Source organism: Blastomyces gilchristii (genome assembly GCF_000003855.2).
Source record: "Blastomyces gilchristii SLH14081 genomic scaffold supercont1.1, whole genome shotgun sequence".
In the NCBI taxonomy this organism is placed as follows: Eukaryota; Fungi; Ascomycota; class Eurotiomycetes; order Onygenales; family Ajellomycetaceae; genus Blastomyces; species Blastomyces gilchristii.
The window spans coordinates 928973-952067 of record NW_003101682.1 but is presented as its reverse complement, the minus strand read 5'-3'; the positions used below and the strand labels follow the sequence as shown (position 1 = coordinate 952067).

Sequence of the window (23095 nt, the reverse complement as noted above, 5' to 3'; positions counted from 1 at the left end):
GCCAAACATGAACCAGACGTTGTTTGGAACTCCTGCGTGGGATTATCCCTCATTCTCCCCTATCACACCACAATCCCGGGCCAAATTGCCATACAAATTGTAAGGTGAAGAGACCTAGCTGTATGCATCAATCTTCTCAATTTTGAAAGATCCTCAATCTGTAGTTGTGAAGATATCTGAGAAGTGATCTCTGTGAAAACCCTGTCCATCTTTGATGTTTCAAAACACTAACACTAAGTCTCACTCTTGTACTGCTCTTCTCAATCTGGCCCATCTCTGACAGAAAAATACAAAAAGATATCTCAGTGATAATATCAAGCACATAATCAATAAACAACAAGTCAACAGCACATCAATAACTATAAAATCAGTATATCTCAAGATCTGACTGAGCCTTTAATCCCTGCACAGTGAGATATATTAAATCTAGTTTTAATATCTTAATATTTAATAGATTCTGTAAGAGATTGAGAACAGCAATACTAGATTTCTATTGAATTTAAGAATTAACTCTATATTAATATAATCATTGACAAAGTCTTCTATTTTAAGATATAAATAATCAGTTTCTCTACATCTCACTGACAATATTTATATTATTATATAGAAACAGACTTATATTCTCTATAATATCAAGACTCTGAAGAGAGAAAGTCTTGATAGAGAGTATACAGTAGTATATATCTTAACAGTTTCTATCTCATTCTTCTGCAGCAGTTAATACAAAAAAAAAAAAAAAGATCTTAGAAATAGTTTTTTACTTCTTTTGAAAAAGTAAGATGTTTTTCTCTGAGTTTTATATAATATTCTTACAAAGAATTAAAAACAGAGTTATTTTCTATTATAATTTCATATTCTTTTAAGTAAGAATTACTTTTTCAGTGACTGAAGAGCTTTTATTAATACTTAATTCTTTTTTACACTCTTTATTAACTGATTTGAGTTGCACACTTGTTGTGTGAGAAGAATTGAATAATTTAGAATAAAATTAAATAGTTTTAATCAATTTCTCTGTAAAAAATTAATTTATTTTTTATCAGTTTTTCTCTTAAAAACTGTCATATTATCTGATTTACTATTAATTGATATTATACTTTTTCTCACTGTATCTTAAGAAAGAGATTATAAAGATTTTATTGATTTATCTTAAAAATCAATTTTAGTATATTAGATTCTCTTCAAAAATCTAATCTAGTTACTGAACTAGTATGAAAAAAATCAGGTATTTTATACTCAAAAGTCTGTTATTCTTCTTTTGAAATAATCTGATCAACTTTTCAATTGAAAACAGATTTAGAAATCTCTTAATTGAAATAGTCTAATCAACTTTTCAATTTAAAAAGAGTTTAATAAATATCTTAATTGAATTAGTCTGATTAACTTTTCATTGAGTAAGAATAATAAGTTCAAAAGTACACTCAGTTAATATGAAAAAGAATACTTTCTCAAATACTATTTCTGAGATTGAAATTCTGAAGAGAAGAAAGAAAGAAGAAATAGAGAAATAACAAGTTCTTGAAATATAGAAACTTGAAAAAGTAAGTAAAATTCTTGAAAAGCAGTATCTGAGTGAGATAAATGAAGAAGTTCTATTAATTCTTCATACTCAGACTAGACAACTATAGAAAATGATCAAGTTCAAACTTGGAATTTCAAACACAGTTCAAAAAACTTTGAAAATTTCTAATATAATCACTGACTCTTCAGTTTACTCTTCTTTCTTTTCTACTTCTTCTTTATCTTCTTTTTTGAATCAGAAGAAAACATATACTTAAGCAGCTGAATCTACTGTCTCTAAATCTGTTATCTCTAAATCTGCTGTCTCAAAATCTGCTCAAAGTTCTGAGAAAACTGAGAAGAATACTGCTCATACTTCTAGTAATAGAAGAGTAAAGAAAAAAATGTAATAAGAGAAAAATCTTTAAATCTTCAGAAATAGAAGACTTATTCTCAAAGTCTCAAATCAGAATATATTGCAGAGAAATAAGCTAAACTCAAATCTTATTTTCAGAATTAGAAATGAAATCAATCAGCAGTTCTTTTCTCAGTTAATAACTGATATTAAAGTTCAAAAATCAGTTATAGCTTCAATTAAGTCATTCTTCTTTGAAAACTTCATCATTCTGATCACAATGTCTGAATTCAGTGCAGAATTCCTTATTCAGAATGAGAATCTCTGAAAATCAGCAGTAGAATCTTTGTTAAACATAATAATTCTATCTGAAAGAGATGAAAAGTGAGACAAATTCATTCTTTATAATATTTCAGTTGAAATTTTTGACTGTAAAGAAGAAATACTACTTCTTAAAAATGAATTAGAAGAATACAACTTCATTCAACTGAGAAAAGAGTCTGTATAACTAAATTCAATTAATTTCAGATAAAGCAGAAGAAATGTCTCTGTTCTAGTATATATAAAGACACTTAAACAGTCAAAGATCTCTGAAGTAAGAGTAGCAGATTTGAAAATGAGAGTTCATGAATACAAAGACTCAAGAATGAATCTCAAAGCTTAAACACAGTGTTCAAACTGTTAAAGATATGAATACTTTACAATCTTCTATTTCAGAGACTCAAAATATACATTCTATATCAGAAATCACAAAACTAGTGAGCATAAATATGAAATATGCTTAAAAAGAGATGAAATATATCAATATACTCTGCTTAAATACTCTAATTACAAAGAAAAACATGCATCTAGCTCAAAAGAATGTATATTTACTTCAAGAACTCAAAAGAACTGAAGAAAAGATAAAGCTCAAAGTAAATCTAGAACTGAAGAGAATAGTCAAATCAGTAAACTTATAACTGTAAACTTAAAAAGAAGAAACTCTTAACTATCTAGATCTTCAAACTTCAATTCTTCAGTTAAATGTAAATAGAATTTGAATTCTCAAACTTCTATTAAGATTAGAGAATTGAGAAATGACTCTGATAATAAACTAGATATAATATAAGTAGTTGAGATTTCTACTTTTCAGAACAGTTATAATCTACTATCTGATAATAGTGATTAGATTCTACTCTACTCTCTTTTAGTATGAATATATAATAAAAATAATAAAAAAAGTTTAAAAACTCTTCAAAAATTACATTTATTTAAAATAATATGAATAGAAACTCAAATTGCATTTATTCTTGTCTTCAAATTATATTTGAATAAAAAGTTGATTTTATACTGCTTCAGAAGCTGAATTTTGATGCTGAGTAAAAATATGTCATTTCTTATACAAGCTACTACTGCTTTTTATCTCAAAAGTCTGAGATAAAGTTGAGAGTAGTGATCTATGAAAGAAAGAGATCAAGATATCAATTTAATCTGAGATTTGATATCATGTCTGACCCTGATATTCTGATGAGTGATATTATAGATAAAGAGAATGAGTTTGATACTATACAGCTTATAAATATCTATAATGAAAAGTCATTGAAGAAAAATAATAACATCTGAATAATTAATAGAGGATTTCTGAACATAACTCTATTAAGAAACTCTATAATTGTAGAAGATTTCAATACACATCATCTCTGATGAAATTCAGAATGTAAAAGAGCAGTAAGAGCTGATAATCTGATTAAATGAATCTTTAAGTATTCAATGAATTTAGTTAACAAGTCTGATCAATAAACATTCTTTAGAAAAGATATGAAACAGAAATCTATTATAGATCTAATCTTTATATTATAAAATCTAATAGAAAAAAGACTTGTAAACTGATTTATTAATTCAAATGAGACATCAGAATCAGATCATGAGATTATTCAATTTAACATTGAACTGAGTGAGAAATAAATGAGTGAAAATCCTCTTCTCTCTAATCAGTTTAACTTTGAAAAAGCTGACTGAAAGGCAGTTAAAGAAAGTATAAAACTGTTAAAATCTGAAAGACAGAGTGAGCTGTATTGAAATCCTGGTCAAGATATCTCAAATGAAATGCTTAAGAATAGAGTGAAGCTTATTATATCTATTATTCTAGTAAGTGTTAAAGATAATATTTCAAAGAGAAAGTCTTCTGAGTATTCAAAATCTTGATGAAATAAGAATATCATATCTAAAACAAAATAATTGACTACTGCTAGAAGAGATTGAAAGAATGATATAATTTCTGATAAAGAGTTTAAAGCTGTCAGAAATGAATATTTTTCAGATATTAAAAAAGCTAAAACAGACTGCTGAAATAAATTTCTTGAAGAAGTATAAGAAAAAGAAGTTTTTAAAGCTTTTAACTATACTAAAATAAGAAGTGTAGTAAAACTTTCAATCTTAGAATATGAGTTTTAGAATGAATCATATACAGCAAACTCTTTTGAGAAAAAATATCAAGCTTTTATAAGAACTCTTCTTCAAAACTCATCAGATTCAGATTCAGAGAAAGAGAATATATCATGTCTCAATTATATTAATGAAAATGACTGAGAATGGCCTGATCTTACTCAAGATGAACTAGAGTCAGCTATCTTCTCAAGTTCAGTTAAGACTGATGCAGGGCCTGATTCAATTAATCACTTGATTATTCAAAATACATACCTCTACTTAAAGAATGAATATTTTGAGCTCTTTTTCAATCTCTTAAAAAATGAATATCATTCTGAATGCTGAAGAGAAGTCACTGAAGTGATTCTTATAAAATTTAATAGAAAAACTTCAATTTCTAAGTCATATAGAGTAATATCTCTATTAAACTGTCTAGAAAAGGTTTTAGAAAAGATAATAGCTACTTAACTATCTTTTATAAGCTCTATAAGTGATTCTCTTTTATTCAGTGAATAAATGAGAGATAGAAAACAGTGTTCTGCAATTGATACTGTTCTCTCAGTTGTTTATAATATTCAAATAACAAAGTATGAGAGTCTGGTCTCAACTGCAGTTTTTATTGATATAAAAGAAGCATTTGATTATGTTTCAAAGTCAAAGTTAATTCAGACATTGAAGATATTAAAACTGTCACTTTCTTTAATAAAATGAGTTAACTATTTTATATCTAAAAGAATTATACAACTCTTCTTTGATGGAATAAAATAAGACAAGACTGAGATAAAAATAGAAGTATTATAAGAATCTTCAATTTCACTTATTTTATTTGTAATATACACTGCATATCTATTTAACAATAGAAATATGAGAATAGTGTGATCTTCAAGTTATATGAATGATATTGGTCTAGTCTACAGCTCAAAAACTATTAAAGAGAATTTGAAAGTGATTGAAGAAGCTGTAAAGAAAATCTTTATTAGAGCAGATATCAATCAAATTCAATTTAATATGAATAAAACTGAGTTAATTCATTTCTTTTCTAGATTCAATGAGAAAGAACTATCTCTAACTCTTTTAAATAGAGAGATTAAACCCAGTGTAAATATTAAATGATTAGAAGTATAGTTAAACTCCAAGTTGAATTTTAAATATCACATTTAATAAAGAACTGTCAAGACAGAAAGATTATTGAATAACATAATCAGACTATCAAATACAGAGAGAGATCTATTCTTTCAGGCTATGAGACAGTTATATATAGCCTGTATTACATCAGTAGCTGATTATGAAGTTCAAGTTTGATGAAATAATCAAGAGAATTTCACTGAACTCTTTCAAAGTCTGTAAAACAGAGTCTTGAGAAGAATTCTGAGAGTATTCAAATCATCTTCTATTAAAGCAATGAAAATTGAAGCTTCAATTTCTTCTTCTACTATTAGATTTGAAAAGATCTGTATGAACTATACTCTGAGAGTTGTAAAGATGAGCTCAAATCATATAATCAGAGAAAGAGTCTCTTCTTCATTTCCATCAATTAACTCTGAAAATGAACTGAATTGAAATAGATTTCTTGATTGAAATGAAAATAATTCTTTAAAGAAAATGTCTTCTCAACTGTACAGACTATACTCTCTGATTAAAAATCAATTCTCTTCTCTAAATATTGAAAAAGTTGATCATGAGAAGTTATCTCTCTGAAGAGAAAAGCTTGAATCTCTTATAGACTTATAAATAAGTGAACTATCAAAAGAGAAATAATATGAACAGTATTTGAAGAGAATCTCTACAATTAATATAAAAGACTCTATTCTGATTTATTCAGATGACTCAAAAAATGAGAATTTGAATAGATTAGATGCAGGCATTGCTTATACTCAAGAAAATATTAATTTTATCTCAGATTTCTGAAATCTAGACTGTGAATCTGAAGTCTTTGATACTGAACTATTTACAATAGTGAAAGCTTTCAAACTCATTGAAATAAAATCTCATAAAAGAGAAAATTGTTTGAAAGAGATATGAATATTCTTTGATAGTCAAGCTGCTTTAAAAAGACTTAGAAATAGTCAGATTCATAATGATTAAATAAATCTTGAACTGATCTTAAACTCTATTTTGAAAATTCAAAAGAGAAGAATATCAAAGCTGATAATTCATCTGCACTGAGTTTCTGCTTATATAAATATTCATGAAAATGAATTGACTGATTCAGCTGTAAAAAAGAGTGCAGAATTAAGCAGATCTATTCAAAAAATTATATCCTGATCTTTTATAAAGAGAATAATAAAAGAATCTTGTTTAGACAAGTGAAATGAAAGCTGACAGAAATAAAAGAAGAGTATACATTATTCAAGATTTGAAACAAAATTCAAGTGAAAATCTTGTTCAATTATATGTAAAAAGAAAATATTCTCATCTATAATATAGCTGAAACTAGAACATGGCTATTTCAAATCTTATATACAAAGATTTGATGATAGATTTGACTCAATAGAATGCTTATTCTACAATACAAATGAGAATTCTGAGTATATTGTAATACACTGTGTATTATACAATAGTCTCAGAGTCAGATTGAAAGAGAAGTATAATCTAAATCAATTAAATATGAGATTCTTATTCTCAAATGAGACAGGAATTAAATACTTAATAGACTTTCTATCAGAAACTCAAGCAGCTATAAGAAAATGACTAAATTCAGAATTATCTGAATATGAAGAGGAGAAAATCAATCAGATATAGTCTGTTAAAACAGCTATATACTATCTTTTAATAATTTGTTTTGTTACAGTCTTTCTTTACTTTATCTTTTTCTTTCAATTCCTTTCTATCTATCTATTTAATGTGTCTATCTTTAAGACTGTGTTCTCTTTTCCTTTGTCATGATATTGTCAAATGATTTCAAAGTATCAGAAGATGTTAAAACACTGCAATTTGTAAATGATTTTTATATTCTGGGCTGGAATTTTCTGATTTTGCATATCTGAAATTGATGAATGTATAATAGTTAACTTTACAGATATAGGAAAAACCCTGGGAACTAAAAGTTCTCAGGTAGATGTCATAGTCTCTGACTGCATACATCTATAATTGAAGAATAATAATAATAATAATAAGAGTTTCTCTCTGTACAGGTGTCAGTCAAGAATACTTCTCTCTAATTCACTGCTATGATCACAGGCTGCAAAGTCAGATATCTCTGAAAGAAAGTTAGCAAGAAGTCATCTGCAATCTCAAAAAGACAGGAATGATCTTGAAAAAATGACACAACTTTAAATCTCATTACTCTGAAGATATTCAGTGTCATTGAATTTCAGCTCTATTGCATGTTCAAGATCTGTGCTGCACACTGAGGCTCTGAGACTATTACAGAGGTTAAAGTTCTACAAACATATGAGAAGATAATTGCATCTCTGCAAAAGAATGCTTAAACAGCTGTTATAAAGAAAGAGCTTGACTCTGTGACTAAGTATAAAACTTTCAAGATTGTGAATAAGTTAACTATCAAAACTCAGATTCTTGATAATCACTGAGTTTATCATGTCAAAATCAATACAAATAACAGTATATCATTCTACAAGATAAGATGAGTTGTTCAGAATTTTCATTAACAAAAGAGTGTTGATTTCAATGATATCTATACCTCTGTTATCTCTGCTTCGGTCATCTGTGCTATACTTGCAGTAGCAGCAGCAAAAAGTTGAAATATTCATCAAATTGATTTCATCACATTATTTCTGAATACAGGTCTGTCATCTAATAAGCAGCTCTACATGAGGCAACTGACTGAATTTGATGATAGTACTAGTTATATATGCCTACTTCTGCAGTCTCTCTACAGTCTTAAACAGGCTCTCTATCTGTGGTTCAATCTACTTACAAGTCATCTCAAGAATATCAGCTTTAAATCCTCTTATCATGATGAGAGTCTCTGATTCAAAAGACACTCTCAGATATTCCTCACTCTCTATATGAATAATGTCAAGTTAATAGATCTTAATACAGATATCATTAAACAGATGTTTCATTAAATTACTGATTAATTCACAGTGAAAGATCTGAGACCTGGAAACTACTACTTAGATATGAAGATTGAGAAGAATGACAGTGACATCAAGCTGTCACAAGCCATCTATATCAAATCAATGTTGAAGGAATTCAAAATAACTGATTCTCAGACTGTAAGAACTCTTATAAAACCTGTCTTTAATCTACTCTCTGACTCTGAATCTTTTGATGAGTTCAAATATCAATAAGTCATTGAATCACTTCAATATCTTGTCACATACACTTATCTTGATATATGTTTTACAACTGTCAAACTCATCTGTTAATTAAGCAAGTCTACACAAGTATGCTGACCTGCAGTCAAACAGCTCTTTCACTACATTTACAGCATAACTGATCACTATATTCACTACATCACTGAAGTGGAAAAGCTCAACTTTGAAGTCTTTACAGATTCTGATTAAGCAGATGACATCAGTGACTGCAAATCTATATCAGATCTTCTCATTCATCTCACTGATAAGTCAATTGTATGAAAATTCATTAAGCAAATAATTGTGATACTGAGCATTACAGAAGCAGAGTATATATCTATCTCTGAGAGTCTCAAAACTGTAATCTGGCTACACAGACTACTTGTGAATCTTGGATTTCTACTTCTCAATTTTACAGTTTCTCTATACATTGACAATAATAAAGCAATTGTTATAGCAAATGATGAAAAGATCATCTGCAATGTATATTATATTGATATTAAACATCATCATATTCATCATACTGCAGCTGCAGATGTTGTTAAAATTGTATAGATAGACATCACTGATATAACTGCAGACACTCTAATAAAAGCTTTAACAGCTGAAGTTCATGAAGATACTCTGATTAATATGAGAATCTGAATATCTACAGTCAGAAAAGCTCTGACGACATTCTGACAGATTCAGGATCTTATCAGTCTGCTATCTCTACAGTAGTTTATATATTCATTCATTTATCTCACTGTTTTCTTTACTTTCTTATTCTTCAAATTCTTGTTAGTTCTCTGTGAAACCTTTGACAGAAGACACTACTATCTTTTATATATAATATTCTTTCTTCAGTTATAGAACTGCTCTGCTGAGTTGTAAATATCTACTCAGTGAAGCAGTGATCAAGAGAGGTGTTGAATTCCTCTCTCTATGAGCTGACTGCTTCCGCCTAAGCAAGGTGTACACTGATCGCTTGGCAAACACCTACACACATAAAAGACCGCACAATAGATAGATCTCGATAATACAACCAACTACTTTATTATATCACCTTCATCATATAAAGAGAAAAATAAAAGAATCTTGTTTAGACAAGTGAAATCAAAGCTGGCAGAAACAAAAGAAGAGTATACATTATTCAAGATTTGAAATAAAACCCAAGTGAAAATCTTATTCAATTAAATGTAAAAAGAAAATATTCTCATCTATAATACAGCTGAAACTAGAACATGACTATTTCAAATCTTATATACAAAGATTTGATGATAGATTTGATTTAATAGAATGCTCATTCTGCAATGCAAATGAGAATTCTGAGTATATTATAATGCACTGTGCATTATACAATAGTCTCAGAGTCAGATTGAAAGAGAAGTATGATCTAAATCAATTAAATATGAGATTTCTATTCTCAACTGAGACAGGAATTAAATACTTAATAGACTTTCTATCAGAAACTCAAGCAGCTACAAGAAAATGGCTGAATTTAGAAATATCTGAATATGAAGAGGAGGAAATTGATCAGATATAGTCTGTTAAAACAGCTATATACTATCTTTTAATAATTTGTTTTATTACAGTCTCTCTTTACTTTATCTTTTTCTTTTAATTTCTTTCTATCTATCTATTTAATATATCTATCTTGAAGACTGTGTTCTCTTTTCCTTTGTCATGATATTGTCAAATGGTTTCAAAGTATCAGAAGATGTTAAAACACTGTAATTTGTAAACAGTTTTTGTATTCTGAGCCGGAATTTTCTGATTTTGCATATCTGAAATTGATGAATGTATAATAGTTAACTTTACAGATATAGGAAAAACCCTGAGAACTAAAAGTTCTCAGGTAGATGTCATAGTCTCTGACTGCATACATCTATAATTGAAGAATAATAATAATAATATGATTCAGCACTCTGATATTATATATTCAGATGTCATCTCTATATAATGATCTATGTTGATAATCTTAACATTATATCTGAAGTTCCTGAGAACGTTAATTGACTAGTGAGTATGCTTAGTAAGAAATTGAAAGTCAAGAATCTACATCAGTTAATTAAGTATTTAAGTATGAAAGTCAATTGTTCAGATAAAGAAATTGATTTAATACATCATCAATATATCAAATATCTTATTAAAGATTTCTACCTTGATAATATAGCTGTTGTTAAAATATCAATGAAGAATGAATTCTGCATTAATGATTTCTCTATATCTGCGAAAGAGACTGATTTCACAATTCAGTAATATTAACATGATGTGAGTTGCTTGTAATATCTTGTAGTTAAAACACATTCTGATATTACTTACACTGTCTTGCTACTTACTCAATGAAACCTTGATTCAATATCTCAATGTTGAAAGACTCTATTACATGTTATACACTATTTAAAAGAGATTATAAATCTGAGCATTTTCTACAGACACAGTCTGTATGAGAGATTCATTTCTATCAATTCTTCTGTTCTTCTTAATTTGTCTGATGATTTCTACCTACTCTTCAGCTACTCAGATTCTGATTGAGCTGGTCTCTTGAATAATGATAGCAAATCAATATTCAGATATGTTTTTAAGCTTGCAGACAGCCTGATTTCATGATGTTCAGTGAAGCAATCTTCTATATCTCTAAGTTTCAATGAGGCTGAATATGTGGCTTTTAGTGAGGTGATCTGCGAAGTAACATGGATCTGAAATCTCATAATTGAGCTTGACTTCATCACTACATCTTCAATACAGATTCTCACTGATAATAAGAATGTCATAGATCTCACAAAGGTGACAGTCATTACAGTCTGAAGTAAGCATATTGATATACATTTTCATTTTTCATGTTGACAGTTGAATCAGAAGGTTATTGATTTAGAATACATTCTCATCACTCAGATAATAATGAATGAACTCACTAAATCTCTAAATACTGTGATATTTGCATGATTCATGATTTTACTAAGTCTTACAGATGTAAAAGTTGAGAATGTTTAATTTTACATTTGTATTTGATTTTGACAGACTATCTTGATGGTTTGAGTGTTTTTGTATGTGATTCTTGTTATCTCAAGAGAGAGTATTCGCTGTTACAGCCGTTGTGATTAGCAATTCCACTAGATCATGTGACTCATCACTATATTATGTTCTTGTAGATAGATCTATCAATACAACCTTCAACTATTCTACATTTATCACTCGCTATGTGGCATCCGGCGCCACTATTTTATATAGTGAGGGGATCCTTGTGAGGTTCCACGAAACAGGCTGGCACATTGATAACCTCTGCGAGGTTTGCCATATGATAGGTCTCTGATTCATCTGTAATAAATAGTTGAGTTTCATTCTCACTATTGTTCTTTTCCTTCTTTTCTTTGAATTCCTTTATCCTTGCAGTGTTGTAGATTCTTAAATTATTCAGAGCACTATCAGAATTGACTAATCAACAGGTGCTAAAGTGAGGTCTCTCACATTCAGAACATGTAGATGAATTTCCCGATTTCTGATGATTTCAGAAGCTCTCTTGAGTATTATCACAATCACATTCAGTACGGCCTTCACGGGCCGAATTCAATGTATTGTTGTTAGAATTGATAGATGTAGTGATCATTGTAGCTGTAGTTGTTGTAGCAGAGTTAGCTGCAGAATCTGTATTCTGTAGATTCTTTTTATCTTTTGAAGAATCAAGCCACAAGCGAATCTTCTTCATGAGAAGATCAACATTCAATACCACAGCTGTGGATTTGAAATCCTGTATCTTCTCAATCTTCTTCTGAATATAATTCATTCAATTGTTAAGTAGAACTGAGTAAAAGATATCAAATATTCATGCATCTGAGAGAAAAGCATTCATCATCTTCAATTTCATGATAATGAACTGAAACTTATCAAAGAATGTGTGTAGATTGATAATCTATGTGTTATCAAGTGACATGAATTTCAGAACTGTCTCACGGTGTAACTATGTTTTTAGAATAGACTATTTCTATTTAATTGCATTTCATAGAGTATAAGCAATTCAATTTTTATCATATCTGATAAAATATGATCTGACACCTGCACTCAATGAGTTTGAGATGAATATGTAGAATCATCAGTTTCTGATATCTCAGAATAATACTCATTCATTATCTCTTTATAGAGGGTTCTGAGTCTGTTGTTTCTCTATCATATATCAACACTGTATATTAATCAGTTTCAATTTCATAAAGATGCTTCATGTGATGTAATTAAATATATCAGTTAGACTGTTTAGTCTCACAGTATTCTTAACATCTTTCTTGAATTAAGAGATTACCTTGTCAACACAGCTATTCAGTTCATAAAGGTTGAATTTCAACCTTTCACCGAGATTGGAATCTCATATAGCTGTAGAGATAATAGTAGAATGATTGTTAATATTCTGTAGTTAATCTGTAGAGAATCTCTGTTAACAGAGTTTTTTCAGTTGTAATTCAAGTTCTAGAACTCTTCACTTCTTTCTCTTCATCTCAAATGTCATCTTGAGATGTTTCATCTGTTGATCTGATATTGCCTCGCCTGAACAGTAGATATCTGAGTGTTCATCAATCTCATCAAGAGAACCAGCTTTATCAAGCTGGCAAGTAGATCAGAGGGCTGGCCTGACCATGTCAGAAGCTGTATTCAAATCAGCTTTGAATTGAGAGAGTGTTTCAGAGTGTTTATCAATAAAGCTTTTAAAAGCTTCAGAAGAATGTTTACTGACAGAGTATAAGTGTGAAGAATCATTATCATCAACTGCAACTGACTCAGTGAAAAGAACATGAGATCACGAAAATATATATATATGAGATTGTATTAAATCTGCTATCTTGATATTCATTTTTTTTTTTTGAATTCTCGATATTTATTTATTGAATCCTTGTCAATATTGTTCTCTTTTTCTTACTTTTTTGCAATGTGATGCGTTTTCTACAAGCCTCTTTTTTTTTTTTTTTTTTTTTTTTTAAGTGAGCAGTAGTATTATTGATCAACAAGATGTCAATACTGATAGAATAAGACAATTTTAACTCCTGATAAACATATTGAATGAAGCAGTAGTTAAATAAGAATTATATTAACAAGAAATCCTGAATTCACAGTGATTTTGTACAAAACAGGTCTCATAACCTGTGAAAGATGTAAAGCTTGTGCCAGCGTGGCCCAGTTGGTAAGACTGGTAACCAAGGCCGCACACATTAGGGGTGCGTGGGTTCGAATCCCACCGCTGGCACCTGCCACTTCTTACCCATGAAAGCCCCCATGTAATAGGGGCTGAGCCTAATTAGTAAGGCTTGGTGCGGGGTAGAACTCCCTACTGCAAGCCAAGCCACTAGTTAAGCGAGATCCTGCGAACACCCACCAGGGCCGGCATGGGGTGTCAATGTCCCACTACCCTACTGTGCACCCGTCAAGGTTCTAATGATATAGAGTCAAGCCTAATGTAGTGGTTATACACTACTTAAGCGAGTCCCTAACTAGGGCTGTCATCGGAGCCTAGCTCCGCCCCAAATACAGGGAATGATTTTGAAAACCACCCGACTAGCAGGCCTAGACGCGCATCTAGGCCCTAGGCAGGGCACCCTGATAGGCTAGAGCCTGCAAGCTCCCTGCCAAGCCCTAATACTGACAGAGAGGACTGCAGTCATCGAGCCTATGGTTAGTCCCTAACACGGGGCGAGGCCACGACGGCTGATTGGTAGGCCTATGGGCATCTAATGGGGCCGAGATCAGCAACCGGAAGCTTGGTGTGTACCAAGTGGGCGGTGGCAGCCACTAACTAACGCCCCTGGAAATTAGTGGCTGGCCCGAGAGGACGGACGCGGTGGTCGGTTAATTATAGGGGGTTAAATGTAATTAGCTTAAGATGCATCCTGCGGGGTGGCTAGCGCCCGTAGTCATATAATCAGAGAAAGAGTCTCTTCTTCATTTCCATCAATTAACTCTGGAAATGAACTGGATTGGAATAGATTTCTTGATTGAAATGAAAATAATTCTTCAAAGAAAATGTCTTCTCAACTGTACAGACTATACTCTCTGATTAAAAATCAATTTTTCTCTTTAAATGTTGAAAAAGTTGATCATGAGAAGTTATCTCTCTGAAGAGAAAAGCTTGAATCTCTTATAGACTTATAAATAAGTGAACTATTAAAAGAGAAAGAATATGAACAGTATTTGAAGAGAATTTCTATAATTAATATAAAAGACTCTATTCTGATTTATTTAGATGGCTCAAAAAATGAGAACTTGAATAGATTAGGCACAGACATTGCTTATACTGAAGATAATATTAATTTTATCTCAGATTTCTGAAATCTAGGCTCTGAATGTGAAGTCTTTGATGCTGAACTATTTACAATAGTGAAAGCTTTCAAACTCATTGAAATAAAATCTTATAAAAGAGAAAATTGTTTGAAAGAGATATGAATATTCTCTGATAGTTAAGCTGCTTTAAAAAGACTTAGAAATAGTCAGATTTATAATGATTAAATGAATCTTGAACTGATCTTAAACTCTGTTTTGAAAATTTAAAAGAGAAGAATATTAAAGCTGATAATTCATCTACACTAAGTTTCTGCTCATATGAATATTCATGATAATGAATTGACTGATTCAGCTGTAAAAAAGAGTGCAGAATTAAGCAGATCTATTCAAAAAATTATGTTCTGATCTTTTATAAGAAGAAAAATAAAAGAATCTTGTTTAGACAAGTGAAATGAAAGCTGGCAGAAACAAAAGAAGAGTATACATTATTCAAGATTTGAAACAAAACTCAAGTGAAAATCTTGTTCAATTAAATGTAAAAAGAAAATATTCTCATCTATAATACAGCTGAAACTAGAATATGACTATTTCAAATCTTATATATAAAGATTTGATGATAGATTTGACTCAATAGAATGCTCATTCTACAATACAAATGAGAATTCTGAGTATATTGTAATATACTGTACATTATACAATAGTCTCAGAGTCAGATTAAAAGAGAAGTATGATCTAAATCAATTAAATATGAGATTCTTATTCTCAACTGAGACAGGAATTAAATACTTAATAGACTTTCTATCAGAAACTCAAGCAGCTACAAGAAAATGACTAAATTCAGAATTATCTGAATATGAAGAGAAGAAAATTAATCAGATATAGTCTGTTAAAACAGCTATACACTCTCTTTTAATAATTTGTTTTATTATAGTCTCTCTTTACTTTATCTTTTTCTTTATCTTTTTCTTTCAATTTCTTTCTATCTATCTATTTAATGTGTCTATCTTTGAGACTGTGTTCTTTTTCTCTTTTCTTTTGTCATGATATTGTCAAATGATTTCAAAGTATCAAAAGATGTTAAAACACTGCAATTTGTAAACAGTTTTTGTATTCTGAGCTGGAATTTTCTGATTTTGCATATCTGAAATTGATGAATGTATAATAGTTAACTTTACAGACATAGAAAAAACCCTGAGAACTAAAGTTCTCAGGTAAATGTCATAGTCTCTGACTGCATACATCTATAATTGAAGAATAATAATAATAATAATAATAATAATGTAAAGCTTGTATGATTGAAAGATTGCTAGCTTGTGAAAAGTTATATGATGAAAGGATTAGTAAGCCAGATCACGTGACCTGACATCTATTTCATACAAAAGATAGAGCTATTTATAGTAAAATAAATATATGAGTCAAGAGAGCTAGTATAAGTGAGTATTAGATAAGTATTGTAGTAAGCTGATACTGATGAGAAATATAGTAGTAATACAATATTGATGATGTTCAGTAGTGTTACTAGTGTACGATCTCTTTTTTCTAACACACTCTCTTCAGTGAATGTAATATGTAAAAGAAAGTGTAAATAAAACTGTATAGAAATAATTAAAAAAGAGTGTAGATGAATCTGTAGAGATTATATTAAAATAGATTATTTATATCATTCTTCTGCTTATATCTTGATAATATTTAATATATCAACTAGGCCTAGCATTCTGACAAATTCTGTATGTTTCTAGTATGACAGAGTCTTAGTAAGGCCATTCACTGACATCTGAGCTGTAGACATCTAATCAACTGTAATATCACTGAAATGAATACATTCTCAAAGTCAGTTATTATATGTATTAATGTGACAGAGCTTCTGTAAGAATAAGTACTCACAGGCGATTATTCAGGTGGTTGCAGCTTGATATAATATATACTAATAGCTATTAGAAGTATTCACAGTAGAAAGATAAATGTAAAAGTCAAATATATAATAGTATTTAAACTGAGTTATAAATAGTAGTTGTGAACTTCAGTCTATATAGTTGTATATAGGTAACAGTTACTAACTCTATTAATTACATAAGAGATAGAAATAGAGATAAAGAATCTATAAGAAGTGAAATTTCTTATATATTCTCTTCTCTCTAAGACTTTATCTGTGAAGTCTTTTACTGAGTAATTTCATAGAATCAGACTTAGTACTACAGTAATACTCATTAAAAACTCTTCATATCTATAAAAAATCTTAGTAAGGAAAAATCTCTTATTACTATAAAGAGAAAAGAGTTTATTACTCAGTTGCTTATTCTATAAAGTTCTTTATAATTTGTAAATCTTTTTCTGACTATTATACAGATTCATCTTATATCTTTTATATAAAAGAGTTTCAGTTGACTCTCAATTATTTCTGTGAAATTCTTATATAATTATTATATAGATTTATCTTATATCTTTTAATCTGAAGAGTTTCAGTTATTATTATTATTATTATTCTTTAATTATAGATGTATACAGTCAGAGACTATAATATTAAAAGTTCTCAGATAGAGTTTTTTCTATATCTATAAAGTCAACTATTTAAGAGTTTTAGTTGATTTTCAATTATTTTTCTATAAGATTCTTATATAACTATTATACAGATTTATTCTACAGATGAATCACTTTCTATAAGATTTACTCTTATTAAAGAGAAGTATTTATAAGTTAATTTTGCACTTATTCTTATAAATTATTATTCTTTAACACTGTAGAGTTGTAAGAAATTTTTCATTCTTTTATTAACTCTGTAGAATTGTAGAATTAAGACATTCACAGTTGATAATTACTCTTTATAATTATATAAAATGATTCAGATCTGTGATTCATAATCACTCTTTATTTACTAGAGTAATCTGACTTAGACTGGCCGGCGGGACCATGAATTTCACATTTAATCTCATTTGGTCTGATCTCATACATTTCTTGATATGAGTCTCACCAGAACCAAGCATCAAAAAAATCTGAAAATGAATCATTTCTGAGAGAAATGACATGGAAAATGACCAGATTTAATGCAAGAACAGTGAAATAAGAGTAATTTCTCAGAATAAACTGTGAAAGATGATCATTCTTTCAAAATCAGAATGAGACTGAAACTGAAGATCAAATCAGTCCTCATCAGTTCATCAGTGATTACTATATAATCAGAATTAGTATAATTATGATAACACTCATAAAACAACTAAATACATTCTTGTGTAAGTTTATTCTTCACTTTCTCATGAAAACTACACTTCTCTGATATACTGTGATCAGAGATATTAATCTATCTGATAATTTCATGTTTTACAATCATGAGTTTCTTGATTATTTCTTCTTATAATTGTTCTCAGTAATAGTGATAAATATCTCAGCTTGAGTTGAACTTTCACTTCATGCTCACCTCTGTTAATAAAATTATCAGAATATCATATGTTATAAGTGCAATAGTTGAATATGTACTCTTAACAATTTTTTCTAACTCTAGAATTGATTTGATATGTAAATTCATCAGATTATCTTGAAGATAGCAGTTAAATTCAGTTTTATAAGTATATAGTTTTATCTGATTTTCAGTTGTAATCAATGTATATAAGTTCTGTTTCAAAGTTAGTATTATAGTTCTATATAATATGAAGTATTATCAAAGATTGTTACTTACTAGAAAATTGTATTTCACTGTCTTCACATCTCTAATATCTGCTTATTTAAATCTCTGATGGTTGACATTGTAGTAGTCTCAGACTAATTTAATATATGAGTCTCATTTCTTCTCTGTTCAATCTTGAGAAGTGTAGATATTAATTTAACAGAAGAAATCTAGTAGAGCTGCTATAGCATAGTACTCTGTAAAAGATTGTTCAGTTTTACTATAATAATATATCAGTTTATTTCTTACAGTAATAATAGCCTGTGCTATAGCATTATCTCAGACTGAATTTCTTTTTAAGTGATTCAACTGCTTCTCAAGATAAGTAAATAAACTGTTATATACTCATCAGACTGACTGCAGCATTGATGTATAAGTGATTGAAACTGTCTTTATTATCTTATAAAACTGAAACAGTAAATTAATCACATATTTTAACTGAGTTTACTTTATATCAGAAAGTTTTAATATCTGAATCTTTCTCTGATCAGAGTGTTGCACTCAATAATCAATTATCTGCTATAATTAAAGAGTCTGAACAGTTATCTTATATATTGAACTTCACTGTATTTTAATATTCTGTATCATATTCAGTGATGTGACTGATTTGTTTATTTATTAAATATTATGAAATCATTATTATTGTTTAGAGAAGATACAAATCACATTAGCAATGTTTCAAATCTGTGATATTTAAATTATTAGTCAATCTATTCAAAATTAACAGTAGTATTATTAAAAAGCATTATTAAAAAGCAATATTAAAAAGTGTTATCAAAAAATATTATCTTTTACAAAGTGAATGTAAAAGTTACTTGAGTAATCACTTTCATCTCATTTTCATTCTAAGAATCAGTTTTCTTATTATTCATTATCTTAATATTAAGATTCTTTATCAGTGTTTGTATTATAAGTTAAATCATATAAGCAATGCAGAGAATATGATCTTATTTATCATTTCAGAAATGCAAAGCTAATTTTTGCTTCAAGCTCTTCATCATAGTATATTTATTCACAGTATTATCAGTTGTAAGTATAAGAGACTGCAACTAATATCTTAATAATTATTTTTAATCACTGTTGTTAATATCTCTGTTATATAATTCTCAGTATGACTACTGATCAATGATTTAAATTCAATTAATGTCTCTTGATAAGTTCAGTTCTCATCAATGTAATAATATATAACTCTTATAAATATAAGATTGTTTGTACTCATTCATGTATTCACTGTGAGAGACACTCTTTGATAATTCTTCAACTCTGATTCTAGATATTATATATTAACTTTGTAGTGTGTCTCATGATTGAACTGAAGACATGATTAATGTGAAATATGAAGATTTGAATTAAGTATTTGAAGAAGTGTTCAGAATTCAGAGTTTTTAATTGATTAAAGAGAAAGATTCAGAAATATATATATATAAAGTAATTATTCATGAAAGTTATCAGATAAGAGTTATGAAATCAGAGTACTGATATATAATCATTTTTACATGATTTTCTTCAAATTAGAAAGTTAATATTATCAAAAATTGTTATCTGATAAAGCAACATATCAGCTCAGTAGTAATTTTCTGATTATTTTTCTTTTATTGTCTGTATTCTGATAACTTCAGATGTCGGAAAATTTCACTAGAGTTATAATCAGTTTATAATGAATATTTCTGAATGAAGTTATAGTGATTATAGCAGAGAGATAACTCTTCAGTAATCTATAATACAATCTGTATGATAATTATTTTATAGTTCATTTCATATGTATGTTGAGTTTTCATAAATTTTGTAACCTGGGAATTAGATGTGAAGAATAAAGTAATTATTCATTATAATTGAAAAAGAGCATTCTGCATTGAATTGTAAATAACATAGACTTTGTAATTCATAGTGATTTCTTAAAGAGTGTGTGAATCTTCAATAGAAGTGAAAGAAGTGAAAGAAGTGAATTCAGATGATATAATAAAGATTTGAGAAAGATGATAATTTATTTTTAATAATGATAATAACTGATTACTGATATGTATAAGAAGAATTATTATAAGAGAAAATAATCTTCTTTCTTAGCTTAGTTATAATTTTAGTACTAACTCAGATTGAATATCATCAATGTATAAAAGTAAATACATAATCTTGATTAATCTCTGTCATATTTCTTGAAATATATTAATATTGTGAAAGAGAGTGTTATTAAATTACATTATAAGATAATATCATTAAAAATATATTAATATTATAAATATCAATATTGAAAAAATGTTGATACTTATACACTATAGTGATTTGTGAATCATGATTATTAAATATATAGATTTATATTATTTCTGACATTCATTACAACTTGTACAATAATTTTTGAAAACTCAAAATTAATTTCAATTATTAATAATTATGAACTTATAACTAACTAATATAAAAAGAAAAAATCTTTTTCTACTTATCATCTTTCTTTTCTTTCTCATTCTTCTTATTATTCTTTATAATTCACTTCTTATTCTCATTCTTCTTCTTCTTCTTCTCATCTGAGATAATAATTATCTCAAAATCTCTCTTCACTAGACTGACCGTGTGACCGTGTCTGGGACCAGGACCAGATTTTTTGATAGTTTCATTACCAATTCCACTGATCTCATTACACAGTTTTAACATTAGATAGTAGTCTCATACTGTTTCAGTGGAACTTACTGTCTACTCTTGTCACATTTTCCAAATGAGACCATGATTTCCACTTCTCAATTTAAATTATTTTTATTGCTTTAAATGACTTTAAATCTCATTTGAGTGTTATCAAAAAGTGTTACTTTTTAAAAAATTAAAAATAGTGTAAAAAAAACCTTAAAATGTCTAAAAATAGTAACTTTATGCTAAGAATGAGACTAAATGGGACCAAATGAGATCACTTTCTCATTTTTTTCAAGTCATGGTTCCATTTTAAGATCTGATATATAGTCACTTTGCATGTTTTTTTGATGACTAGTCCTAGCGGGATTCACGCTAAGCAATGTATGGGATCAGACCAAATGAGATCAAACATGAAATTCATGGTTCCGGCGGCGAGTCTACTCTTCACTATCTTCTCAGAGAAGAGTTTCTACTGCTCTCTCTCAGTCAGATTAATCTGTATCTCAAAATCCTGCATTTTCTGATCTGCTGTCTCAGATTCCACTTCAGCAGTAAGTAGATTAATATACTCAGAGAGCAGAGCTGTCTTCTCAATATTCTAAATCATGAACTGCATTTAAGACCTGAATAAGATCTTAATTCTCTTCTTCTCTATCAGCTTCTGCTAATCAATTAGAGAACAGAAGTATTATCAAAAATTATTATCTCTTAATAATTAAAAAACTTATCAGTTTTAACTTTTTTATCTTCTTCTTTAACACTCTCTCAATCTTCTTCTATTATTACTTATTTATAGTAACGCTCTTCTTCTCTCTCTCTGTCTTCATCTTAGTCTTAAATTATTCTCAGAACTTCTTCTAATCTTTATCACTGCTGTATAAGACTCTTCACTGTCTTCTTTTTTCAATCTCTCACAGGCAGCATTTATCTTGTATTATTTTCTATACTTAATTCAGTCTAAATCTATCAGAAGTATTACTTTAAAATTACTATTATTCTACTCTCTTACAGAGTCTCTTCAAGATATTATAATATGTCTTATAATCTGTCTCTTCTTACTTCAACATCTTCTTCTTCTCTCTCTTCAATCTGTGATAGTACTCACGCGCCTTGATGATCTGCAGAACTGCATAATATTTGAAGAGAGATAACATGATTAATTTCAGTAAGTGTTGAAGAGAAATAAAGGCAGAAGAAGCAGTCAGAAATAATATAATGATAATAATAATAATAATAATAATGATAATAATAATGATGATAATAGTGATGATAATAATAATAATAATAATAATGATAATAATGATAATGATAATAAAAGAAGAAGTGTATTGAAATATATTACTGACTTATTAAATATAGAGAGACTTAAAGAAAATATTAACAGCTTTCAGAGATGTATAAAAACAGCTACAGTATTGTATAGTAATATTATCTTCATTTAATATATACACTGTTAATATTCTTTGTATGCAGTTATTGTCAGGTCACATGATCTGGCTTACTAATCCTTTCACCATATCACTTTTCACAAGCTAGCAGCCTTTCAATCACACACGCTTTACTGTAAGAATAAGTGCTCGCAGGCGATTATTCAGGTGTTTGAAGCTTGACGTGATATGTACTGTTAACTACTAGAAGTATTTGTAGTAGAAAGATAAAATGTAGATATCAAATGTATAATAGTATTCAAGCTGAGTTATGAATAGTATTCATGAACTTCAGTTTATATAGTTGTGTGTAGTCAAGAGCTGCTAACTCTATTAATTATATAAGAGATAGAAATAGAGATAAAGAATTCATGAGAAGCAGGATTTCTTACATACTTCTCTCTCTCTAAGACTTTCTCTGTGAACTTTTTCACTGAGTGACTTCATAGAATCAGCTCAGCACTGTAGTGATACTCACTAAAAACTCTTTATATCTATAAAAAAAACCTCAGTGAGGAAAAATCTCTTATTATTACAAAGAGAAAAGAGTCTGTCATTCAGTTTCTTGTTTCATAAGATTCTTTATGATCTACAGATTCTTCTCTGACTATCACACAGATTCATCTCA

The 23095-nt window shown here is 28.9% G+C and overlaps 1 pseudogene across 1 annotated transcript; it reads left to right on the top strand.

Annotated features, from left to right (window-relative positions):
• The first annotated feature begins 13651 nt into the window (after positions 1–13651).
• BDBG_16055 lies at positions 13652–13732 on the top strand (annotated as a pseudogene). The gene has a single exon. The product of its transcript is annotated as a tRNA-OTHER (tRNA).
• The last annotated feature ends 9363 nt before the right edge of the window (positions 13733–23095 follow it).